Below are 13,176 nucleotides of genomic sequence, written 5' to 3'. Positions count from 1 at the left end.
CTCTTCTATTGACAAATGATGCCATAATCGAAAATGACCACGTCACAAAAACAAAGTCCACGGCCATTGGGTGATTTGAGCATCGTGAGCTGCAGAGTTACTGCAGCCGCCACGGAATGTTGTGACGTGCCCACGCTGCACACTATGGTGCTAGAATTATACAGTGCTAGAATTACACCAGCGCACTTGCGATCACACTCAAAGTAAGCCGCGCATTCAAAAAAAAAAAATTGCTCAAGGTTTATGACGTGTACTGACGAAAGAACGTAGCTTCTTGCCCCCTTGTCATCCCCCCCTGCGTAGCTTTCAGCGCGCTCGCTGGTACGAAAAGAGAGAGGAAGCGTTTAAAGCGTGCAACAAATGAAACAACAAACTAAAAACTTTTGACACAGTCAATTTGTGGGGCAACAAATTCCTTAATGAAGTCATGGGGTGATTACTTGGAAAAGTGTTGCAGGGTTCCTTTGTATAACCTTCATGGTTTCTTTGTTGCGCTGCAGATGACGAGATGAGGACGATAGGGCGATACAGGGACACAGGATAGGTGGTGCGCAAACTTACAACTGGTTTATTCATAACATCTTTCGAAGTGTCAAATATAGGTTAACAATCGTCCTCGTCTCGTCATCTCGCCCTATCGTCCTCCTCTCGTCATCTGCAGCGCAACAAAGAAACCGTGAATGACCACCACTTAGCCCAATTCATCGCTCTGCTAAATGGTATAATCTTCCTTTAGATCGGGTCAACTCGAACAAATACTAGAGAATTCATATCACGTTCAGCCTTACTTGGACAACCCACATTAATTATGTAACTAACAGTACTGACCATGCCTTTGTTTACCTTGGGTGAAAGTTTTTCATTAGTCCTGAATCTTTATAATGTTATTGCTTTACAAAACTCTAATATCCCCAAAATTAGAACTTGCCACATCAATCTGGGACTCTCATAACACTACTCTAATTAATGCTTTATGATTAGTACAGAACAATGCAGCTCATTTTATTCTTTCCAATTATAACAGAATTGCCAGTGTAACACCCATGAAAAGAACCTTTCACTTCCATCTCTTGCAGCTCTGCTTAAAATTTCCCGCTTGTCATTTCGTCATAAAATTTTTCCCCACACAACACTGCATGATACATTTATTCACACTCCACGCTATGTATCACGTCGCATCAATCATTCTTATGAGGTTCACGTTCCTTCTTGAAGCATAAACACATTTTGCCAGTCGTAGAGTTTCATACAATAACCTAGAGAGGAAACTGGCGCTGCGATCGTTCAACAACCATGGGAATGATGGGAAGTACAGGCTTCGGATTAGATTGCGTTGACTAGCGAACTGTCTACGGATCTTTTTCTACAGTTTCAGTTTCGTTCTTTGTCAGGCCTGGGTAGTGGGGTGCGTTGCAAAGCACTCAAGCAGTGCCTTTGATGTTCAAAGAAGCTGAAGACCGCTAGATCTCTTGGTTTGCTGCGATGTTGCAGCTTTACAGGTTGTATATGACAGTTTTAGCAAAATGTCGTGCACTCACCGCTGCGCATAGATGTGGTGTCCCATGCCAGTGCAGAAAATTGCATAGAGTTCACGTTTTTTGATAAGCGCTACTTGTCAAAACTCTTTCAAACCGACTGCAAAACAACGCCGAAGCTATAGGTAGACGTACCGTCACACTCCTCTGACTTCACTTCAAAACAAAATGAGAGATGCTTTGGGGGCAAGCCACTTGGACAGATGCATCTGGCATCGTAGCAGATGATACGTTAAGTGTTTCTCACTCCATACGCTACTGTTATTTTCACAAATTGATAATGCGCACTTTCGAGGGAAAGAGAGGTGCGTTTGTTTTAAGTGTTGTTACGAAAATAATTCATTATATTGTGATGCCAAATCTGGAACACAGTGTATGCAGAGCAATGCATACCCTGATGGTTGAATTTGTCCAGGTTTCAGTTCCATCTCACAGTCACGCAAACTTTTTGCAATAAGTTTTACATACAAAAGAATGAAGCAAGTTTTAATTGAAAATAACTTCATATCACTTTGCTTTACACTCGGCAAACAAGCGTTGCGAATCTCAAGAACCTAATCCATCGGAAGCAAATCCGAAGTCTGTACTTCCGATCATTCCCATGGTGGTTGAAGCGCCGCTCAAGGAGCCCGCGTAGACACTAGCGCCAGATTCCCCTCTAGGTATTATTGTAAGAAACTCTATGTTGCCAGTAATTTGTTCGTCAGACTTCACTAGAGTGGAACCACCTCCCTGAAAACATTGTATGTCGTCAGTTATATCTTCTTGTTTCGTGATTCCTTTAACAACATCACTAACTTAGAATGGGATTTTATTTACCTGTGTATCTTGTATGTCATGCTGTTGCATTTTCTGTATATATTGCATTTCTAATAATAATGATAATATCTGGGGTTTAACGTCCCAAAACCACGATATGATTATGAAGGACGCCGTAGTGGAGGGCTCCAGAAATTTCGCCTACATGGGGTCCTTTATCATGCACCTAAATCTAAGTACGCGGGCATCAGACATTTTCGCTAGCTCCATCGAAAATGCGGCCGCCGTGGCCGGGATTCTATCCCGCGACCATCGGGTCAGCAGTCGAGTGCCATAACCACTAGACCACTGCGGCGGTGATATATTGCATTTCTGCATATCTTGTATTCCTTGAATATCTTGTAATAGCTTCTTTTATTTTTCACTCATTGTATTCCTACTGAATTATGTATGTTCAATTCACTTATGTTGTACAACTTCCCATGTAACCTGTAACCCATTCCCCTCTGTAATGCCTTGATTGGCTCTGAGGGTGGAATAAATTAAATAAATGAAATTGAGCTCCACACTTTCAAGCAGGATATACAAAAATTTGTTGTCTAAAAAAACAATTTAATATGTGACCATTCTCAGCATGTTTGCATTCCCTTTAGAACAATTTGCAGTGCTGTTGTGTCACACTTTCACTTCATATGGACAGCAGCACACTCATGTTTACTATAATTCATATTGCTCTTAAAGCTGCCAGCCTTGCTTTGTATAGCATTCAAAGTTGCTGCTATCTCATTCATTGCTTCGCCCTTACCACGGAACGGAACGACCGTGGAAACATCACGATATCTTGCATAAACATGTAACGAGAAGCTCATACCACATCATGATGTCAGGGTACAGTAGGAACCAAAATTACCTTTTAAAAACATGTAATTTTTCAGGGCGCAGTCACACTTACCAGCACATTTTATAGGCTGTTGAGGGCTTGGCCTTTCATTTGACTCAAAAAAGTGGCAATGGAATTTTTTCATGTTAGTACCTCTTGTAACAACAATTCCACCCACTGCAGTGGCCTGTGAAATTATGCAGAGAAAGCACGGAATCGCAGTATATTGGTGTCTCCGTCCTGCTACTTGACTGTGGCAAAAGTTCATGGTCGATTCCACGAAAGATAAAAAAACGGTGTATATTTGATGTTTCTGATTTTCCTGATAAATTTGTATGTTGTGCACATATGACTGCACAGCACAAAATTGCAGTTCGTTTTCAAATAAAAATTTTTTTCAACACAGGAAAATTCGACAAGTGTCGCCGGTTGACGATGACCATTTTACGAAGAGTGCGTTTTCGTAAATTCGCAATCATGCTGGCAGCTACTGAAGCTATGTATTACAAATATCTTTCTTTTTGGCAGAAGTAGAAGTAAAGAGGAAATAGCTCTTATCATTTCATGGAATTCTGAGCAAATTATGTATTTTTAAAAATTCACAAAAAACACTGCGTTTTTGAAAATCAGTCAAATTTGGGACGGTATGGCTACTTCTTTGAACATCTTAGCTTGTTCATATTTGCAGTATGAATAGGCCTTTATGTGAATAATGAACCTCTGCATTTGTATTTCTCTAATAATTTTCAAAGTAGTAAATTTTCATGCTCGAAACAAAATTTGGCAGATCCCACACATCGTGGGAATCGAGGTAATGCGAAGCAGCCAGCAAAGAGCTGCATACATCGCCTTGCTTGTCTTTAAGCCAAATGAAATCATTCATGCCATGGCATCTAGTCCACCATATATCGCATGTTTGCCATGCACGCATGCATGCACAATCTAGTGTGCACCATGCCAATGAAACGCATATTCTGGTATATAAATGCATGACCTGTCGCTTATATTCATCACGCACTCGTGTCATGCCATACCAATTTTGGTATATATCACGTTAACAAAACGGCAGGAAGCGCACCATGACAGTGGCATGTAAATCATACCGTACATGGCATGCATAACATGATTCGCATGTTAAGACCTCTAATTTATGTTCGTCATACAGTCACATCGCGCAATACCAATTTTGGTGTATATCAAAGGAGCGAAATGGCCGCAAGTGCGCCATGTAAGGGGCATGTAAGTCATGACATACATGGCATGAATGTCATAGTTTTCATGTTACCACCTGTTATTCATGTTCTTCATACAGTCACATCACGCAATACCAATTTTGGTGCATATAAATCTAGCGAAACGGCCAGGAATGCACCATGTGCACGGCATGTAAATCATGACATACATAACCTGCATGTCATGATTTCCATGTTACCACCTCTCATTTACGCTCGTCATGCAGTCGCGTCGCGGAATACCAATTTTGGTGTATACCAAGCTAGCGAAACGGCCGGGAATGCACCATGAGCGCGGCATGTAAAGCATGACATACATAACCTGCATGTCATGATTTCCATGTTACCACCTCTCATTTACGTTCGTCATGCAGTCGCGTCGCGCAATACCAATTTTGGTGTATGTCAAGCAAGCGAAACTGCACGAGTGCGTCATGAGCATGACATGTAAATCATGTCGTGCATGTCATGATTTTCATGTTACCACGTCTCATTTACCTTCGTCATACAGTCGCTTCGCGCAATACCAATTTTGGTTACATCAAGCTAGCGAAGCGGCCGCGAATGCATCATGAGCGTGGCAATTAAATTCTGACATGCATGTCATAGTTTTCATCTTACCAACTGTTATTCATGTTCTTCATACAGTCACATCGCGCAATACAAATTTTGGTGTATATCAATCTAGTGAAACGGCCGCTAGCGCATCATGAGCGTGGCATGTAAATCAGGTCGTACATGACTTGCATGTCATGATTATCATGTTACCACGTCTCACTTACGTTCGTCATACAGTCGTGTCGCCTAACACCAATTTTGGTGTATATCACGCAAGCGAAACGGACGCGAATGCACCATGAGCGTGGCATGTAAATCATGACATACATGTCATGGATGTCATGGTTTTCATGCTACCACCTGTTATTCATGTTCTTCATAAAGTCACATCGCACAATACCAATTTTGGTATATATCAATCTAGCGAAACGGCCGCGAGTGCGCCATGAGCATGGCATGTAAATCATGTCATACATGACATGCAAATCATGATTTACATGTTACCACATGTCAGTTATGTTCGTCATACAGAAATATCTCGTCATACCAGTTTTCGTACGTATCCCTTCATTTAAACGGCCGCGAGCGCCCCGAGACCATGTCATGTAAATCATGCTACACACATGCGCGTCATGATTTGCATGTTAGGACCTGTCATTATGTTCGTCATGAACTGTTGTCACGCCGTACCAATTTTGGTATATATGAAATTAACGGAACGGCCGCAAGAGGCCAAAGGGCGTGGAATGTAAATCATGCTGTTCATGACATGCGTGTCATGATTTCATCTTTGTGGAACAGCGCTCACGAGACAACGACGAAGAAAGAAGGCACAGGACAGGCGCTGACTCGCAACTAAAGTTTATTAGGAAAGACACGCATATATATAGGTGATGTGCAACAACAAAACAACAACTAAAAAACACCAAAAGCGAAAAAGACCCAAACAAGTCTCAGGCAAGTAAAAGCAAACAAAGCAGGTATCATACTCTGCAGGTGCTGCAAAGGTATGAAAATTCTGAGTCACCCAGCGAAATCGATGGCATGCTAACACACATATATCTCCTTTTCTTCTAATGTGGAACGCCTGTTGTTTTGTTGTTGCACATCACCTATATATATGCGTGTCTTTCCTAATAAACTTTAGTTGCGAGTCAGCGCCTGTCCTGTGCCTTCTTTCTTCGTCGTTGTCTCGTGAGCGCTGTTCCACAAAGATGAACGCATACCAACTCGCTCAAGCTTCCATTCTTTTGCAGTGTCATGATTTTCATGATATGACCTGTCATTTATGTTCGTGATAAGGCCATCTTATGACACACCAATTTTGGTATACATCCGATTAACGAAACGGCCAGGAGAGCACAAAGTCGTAGGCGGATGGATCGATAGATAGATAGATAGATAGATAGATAGATAGATAGATAGATAGATAGATAGATAGATAGATAGGTAGATAGATAGATAGATAGATAGATAGATAGATAGATAGATAGATAGATAGATAGATAGATAGATAGATAGATAGATTTAAAAAGAAAAAAGTGCTCCTCAATTAGAAAATCTTTAATAAAAAAACCCCAATCTCAATTTTGTTCAAAGCCCCCCAAAATGTTCTCAAAGGACTGCAGAATGATATTATGAAAAAACATGTTGCATCATTTTTAATAGAACAAAAGCAGAAAATGTCAAACGTGTTTCCAGAGCGTGGTGGCTACTGCGTAAAGGACATATCTAGTAAAAGAAAATACAGTAACACGTCTTTTTTCTTCTCTGAGCTTCGCTAAACAACAGTAATGATCTATGGTCGGAAATTGGGAACTGTTTTGTAAAGAAAAAGACCGTTCCAATTAAGTGCATTTGCGTGGTTTGCGACTTCACGCCAGTGTTAGACATCCATCAGTCCACAGTAGGTACTTTCAGTTGTAGCCTCCTTTTCTTTCAACTATTTCAGTTGAGTATAATTCATATCTTGCATGCAAAAGAACGCATTCCCTCCATGCGTCTATTATGATGATGTGCTGTGTCAGAATTGAGAGATTCGTATAAAAGCCAAGGTCTCTTCATGAATGGAAATGAATTTCTGGAGAGCCGTCGCCAAGAGGTGTGGTTTTTGTTGGCCCAAATGCGTACGTTGTCAAACCTTATGTGATCAATGCAGAGTTTAAAAAGAATCGATTATGTGAAGATTGGTGGCAGCAGTTCTGGCGACGGACAAAACACATTTTGTTTGCATTGCATCTGCTTTGTTTTGCATCTCCTTGTATCTCTTTGTATCTCTTGAAGCAGTGCTGGCAGATCGGGTCTCCCTGTTGAATTGAGCGCGCATCCTGCTTCATGACCCTCCGCAAAAGAGACTCTATCCGATATCTTCTACATACCGAAATTTCCGCTGCAGCGGAATTTTCCTTCTGTGCACCATGAGGCAGTCCGTACAAAATCTCGGTCATGGCTATAACGCCTATACCCATGGCCACCTTCAGAGCGTAGGACAGTGATCGCATCGATGTGAAGCACAATTTGGATGCTTAACTTCTATCTCAGGTGGTGTTTGGCTGACTGGCACAGCTGTGCTCGTTGCTGTCGTCTGCTCAGGCGAGCGTCTATCACGCCGCCCTTTGCACCCCTCCGCCAAACGCATGCTACTCCGTTTGCACGAAGGCGTGTAGCACGGGCCACTGGATCCGCCACACGATCTGCACGGTGCGGATCCAGAGACCGGGCGGGAGAGCGACGAGCGGTGAAAAATGTATCGTGTAACCAACGCAATCGACACCCCAGCATTTTCTCGTGCAGAGCGACAAAGCCTGGCAAACAATGTGTGGCTGCTGTGCTTAGGTTGCACTGTGGTACTCGCCGTTCACCACTGTCGCCATTTGCAATTTCTCAAATTCTTACAATATGCATGATCGACTAAGCTACACAAATTTCGCGTTTAGCTTCGTTGCTTTTATATAAGCGCATTTACTGAAAAAAAAAAAAATTATCCAGAGGAATGAAAATGCCCGTGCTGCCCGTCGACGAGGAATATAAGTGGTGGCGCAAATGCATTTAATTGGAACAATCTTTTTTTTCTTTACAAAACAGTTCCCACTTTCCGACAATAGATCATTACTGTTGTTTAGCGAAGCTCAGAGAAGAAAAAAGACGTGTTACTGTATTTTCTTGTTAAGATGTCCTTTACGCAGTAGCCACCACGCTCTGGAAACACAATGTTTGACATTTTCTGCTTTTGTTCTAATAAAAATGATGCAACATGTTTTTTCATAATATCATTCTGCAGTCCTTTGAGAACATTTTGGGGGACTTTGAACAAAATTGAGATTGGGTTTTTTTTATTATAGATTTTTGAATCGAGGAGCACTTTTCTCTTTTTGGTGTTTCGAGCATGAAAATTTACTACTTTGAAAATTATTAGAGAAATACAAATGCAGAGGTTCATTATTCACACAAAGGCCTATTCATACTACAAATATGAACAAGCTAAGATGTTCACAGAACTAGCCATAGCGTCCCAAATTTGACTGATTTTCAAAGACGCAGCGTTTTTCGTGAATTTTTAAAAGTACATAATTTCCTCAGAATTCTATGAAATGAGAAGAGCTATTTCCTCTTTACTTCTACTTCCGCTAAAAAGAAAGAGATTTGTAATATATAGCTTGAGTAGCTGCCAGCATGGTTCCGAAGTTACGAAAACGCACTCTTCGTAAAATGGTCGTCGTCAACCGGCGACACTTGTCGAATTTTGCTGTGTTGAAAAAATTTTTTATTTGAAAACGAACTGCGATTTCGTGCTGTGCAGTGATATGTGCACAACATACAAAATTATCAGGAAAATCGGAAACATCAAATATACACCTTTTTTTGATCACTTGTGGAATCAACCTCATATTAAAGACCTTGTCGAAATGAAATGTGAAACCTTGCATTACTGCAAATTTTCGTAAGCATAAACCCAGTGATTCCACTCCTGCGTCAACTGCGCCAAAGTGCGCCAAATTGTATTTACTGCGCCATCCTGATAATATCGACGAAATTTGCGCCAAACTGCGCCAAAGTCTCGGGTTTGGGGCGTCTATCACCGGCAATCGCACCGCCGGCGCGTCAGAACATGTGCAGCTCGATCTTGGGGCTGCCAATAAAGTCGCAATCATGGACCAAGAATTATTCCGCTGAATAAATAGCGCTCGCGCGTGCGTTCCGAGTAAGCCACGATGCCATGCACGGTGCCGACGCAGCTTCTGTTCTGCAAGTCGGCTCGACAGCAAAACGCGCTCTCCGCAGAGGCTCGTGACGTCTAGGCCTATCGGTAGCGAGAAAGTGCGACGGCGACTCATCGGCGGACGTCGTCTGTTCCAGAAACGCTGCTGATAGCTCGTTTCAAGCGTCGCACGGCACGTAAGGAAAGCAATGTTCACAACTAACTACATGAGTGCCGCTAAAATGTCTGTCACTTCTGTTTCCGGACATCGCGGAACGAAATCTGGGATCGCTCATGGAACAATATCGAATTTTCCTTGCTTCGCGTTTATGGGAGAGCACGCGAACGGGGGAAACGCGTTGACACTTTTCCTCAGATATACTTTATCTATATATCTTCATCCTAAACAGCTTTTTCGTAATTCCTTCCGCCAGCACGTCCGAGTTTGTAATCACTCTGCGGAAAGGCCCTGCCCTTTCGAGCTCACGTGCTAGGGTTCCAATTCGAATATTTTGCTTGCTTTTTTTGAAAATGTCATCTCATTAGTAAAATCATATCTCCTGGTCGGAGCAGCCGCAAATGCGCAGCTGTCAGTAGCGGGCCCACAGTGAAGCGGCTGCGCCATGTTAGAGTGTACTAGAAGCTTTTTAGCCATGTTACACGTCCGCCCCTCGCTTTCGGGGGTCAGTAGCAGGGGCGTAGCCAGAAATTTTTTTCGGGGCGGGAGGGGGTTCAACCATACTTTATGTTCGTGCGTGCGTTTGTATGTGCGCGTGTATATATACGCAAGCAAAACTGAAAACTTTCGGGGGGGGGGGGGGTTTGAACCACCACCCCCTCCCTAGCTACGCCCCTGGTCAGTAGCTAACGGTTAAAAAAACTCAGTTTCGCTTAATAGCGAAGCAATGAATGCGATACCAAAAAATTGTATTGTGAAACGAAGTAAGACTAGCAGCTAACTCTTTTGGATCCGATCTCGCGTAACTCAACAAAACGCTGGTTTAAGGGAATATGGCCCCTCCAGGAACCGAAGCGTTTTCTTGCAGTTCTCTAAACGCGAAGTAAGCGTTGAGAGCACAGCAACTGCGCCCTTCGAAAGATGCGGTCCCCCCCTCCCCCTTGCGCTCCCCTGGCGTCCCTTCATGCTCCTTACGAAAGACGGGCGGGGCGTTTCCTCTCTGTTCGATGAGCAATCGACCGCAGGCCCGCACGCGGGAAGATGTTGTCTCATGCGCTGTCCGTGCGGCGGAGACAGACGGCCGGCTAGTTTAATCTCCGCTTCAGCCGCGTTCGTCGCCAGCGCTCGCGAGCTTTTACCCGCGGCTAGAACGCGCGTGGTGATGTTATTAATTTGGACTTTATACGGAAAATTACGGCAACGGCGACGGCAAAAATCCGTCGAGAGTGTCCATATAATTGCTATCGCAAGGGTCAATGTACGGGGCAGATTTTGCGCCCCCCCCCCCCCTCTTAGGTGATTGAGGGGAACGGGCGCCCCCCCCTGCTCCCCCCTGTGCGCACGCCTATGCTCCTGAGATGATTTTTCCATGAGATTTGCAATGAATCGAAATATTTCTAGCCTTCATAAGAGCCCCATAATGATACTCAGGTGCTTGAATGTTAATGCAATATGCTTCTGTATTGCACTCCAGGATGTAAAATTCGCTGCTCCAAAGTGCTCCCAGATGCAAAATTATCTGCTCCAAAGTGCTCCAAGATGAAAATTTTGCTGCTCCAAAGTGCTCCAAAACGGAAATTTCACTGCTCCAAAAATTGCTCCAAATCAGAAGTCCTCGGTAGCATCACTGATAAACCAATTAATTATTAAGTCCACTATTTTATCGACTGCTCATGCAACAGGAGCGCAATGATTCTACCCATGAAGCAGAAGAGCAGGTACTTTACAACACGCTGAAGCCCTAGATTGTACTCAAAGCACAATCGTCATCAGAGTACTTGTTCTCGATAGTAAAAAGATGCATGAAATATTTACTCCACTTGCACTTCCAGTACCGTAATTAAAGCATCAGAGAAAGCTTCATTCAATTATAAATGTGAACTGCATTGGGGGCATATGTGAGGTCAGGGTTGCCAATGGTGGCTACTTTTCGTCAAATCGGCATATTTGAGAGGCCCGTGGCGACCTAAAATTATGAATGGTGACATGGCGACTTTTTGGCGATTTTCGGCTTAGGTCTCCACTGAGTTATGCATCCTAAACTCACTGTCTTCCCAACGAATGAGCGGCAACATTCTCTGTATTTTTCTTGGTTTTAGACCCACGAGTAGAATGTGCACATTACGCGTCATTCGGTATCTCCGTCCTGTAACTTGGTGTGTATCTCCTCAATTCATCTGGATGCAGGAGGTACTGGAACGTCTCCCAGCGACATTCTAGCAAAATGTAAGTCAGCGGACTGCCTAGTAAAGAGCGAGGGGGTAATGTTTCTATAAGTTTATGGCTTTAGGTATTTTAGGCTTCTCTGAAGTGTCGCTTCTGAAGGGGCTAGATGATGGCTTGCCTCGTGTTCCGACCATTTGTTCCGCCAAAGCTCCAACTGTTCTGAATAGCTTGGCGACTGATTCACTGTTTCAGTACCCCAATTCAGCTCGTAAACACTGTTTTGCAATAGCGAAGAGAGGCGGATACGCACCTATTTGTGGAATAAAGAAATCTTTATTGAGGCATTTTCCACTGTTCTCAGTGAGCGTGTGCAATGAAAACAATTGCTATATAACATTTTACATTGTCTACCTGTTCATTAATAACGCATGGGATTGACGCGTGTAGATATAAGTGACTATAAGAAAGGGTCGGTGGCGTCCGGTATTATATTAGTTCACAATGAAAAGGTGTAAGACTTACTAATGATCGGTTCCTGTAAGAATTCTGTCGTGTTACCTTCAATAAACCTTTTAATCCTTTTAATTCGTATAAGAGTACGTAAAGCTGTCTACAAACAACGATTTCACAGTTTTCGCCCAAGGTTTACCACACTTTTACCTTTGAAACGAGCGGACAGGGATGGAAGGATATCATGAGCGTTTCATTCATTCACCCTTGCGCCACCACGCACATCTTGCGTCTAGTCTGAGAAGCAGCACCATGCACTCCCTTGGTGAAGCGGGCGATACGACTGGCATTGGGAAACGTTAACATAATGGTCTTGGATGCTACTGTATTTTATGGGGCTATACGTGAGTGGAAATTTTTATTACTCGGTATGCCACACATATCTAGAATGGCAACTTTTCTGGCGAAATTTGTTAAAAAAATGGCGACTTTTGGCGACATTTTGCTCATCGTTTGGCGACATTTACTCGAAAGTCAGTGGCAACCCTGTGTGAGGTGACCAGTGGTCACAGGACAAAAATCAAGGGCTGAGCGCAAGGAAATGAAAAGCAGGAGGTTAATTTCATCTTCTGTGATATCATAAATAAATATACATGCATGCATGCCTATATTGATTTCGATAAATATGACACAACTGCTCCAGATTAAGTACATAAATATTTGTGTGCGACAATGTGGGACTCATAAATGCTGAAAAAGGGAATGCTGGCATATCTGTTTTCATTAGATCGCAAAAAACTAGTATGACATGTTGAGTAGATATATCACCTTGGGCTCTATATGACATTTTCCTGCTTTCACAAGTACTGTCTGAGCGTCAGAGATACAGCGTTTGTGTGGTGCTTGACAAGATAGTGTAGAGGCCCTCCCTTTGTTTCAGTTCAAGTCAATTCCCCTTTCTCCCTTCCTTCTTGGGCTGCTTGTGTGGGGCTACTCTGCGTTGACTGCTTTAATTTGAATGCACTGATGCAACAGTGTGCACTGAAACAAAAAAGGATGGCACTGCAACCCCCATATCATTTCATTCATTCCGGCACATGTATCCTCACTTGTAAGTGCACTCAGCACCATTGAATTTTGAGCACACATGATCATAAAACTTGCAACCACGTCAGCACAGTCCTAGTTTCTTATACCTTTTGGCACTTTCGAGGTCTCTC

The sequence above is a fragment of the Rhipicephalus sanguineus genome, chromosome 1 (genome assembly GCF_013339695.2).
Source record: "Rhipicephalus sanguineus isolate Rsan-2018 chromosome 1, BIME_Rsan_1.4, whole genome shotgun sequence".
Classification (NCBI taxonomy): Eukaryota; Metazoa; Arthropoda; class Arachnida; order Ixodida; family Ixodidae; genus Rhipicephalus; species Rhipicephalus sanguineus.
This window is presented reverse-complemented; position numbering follows the sequence as displayed.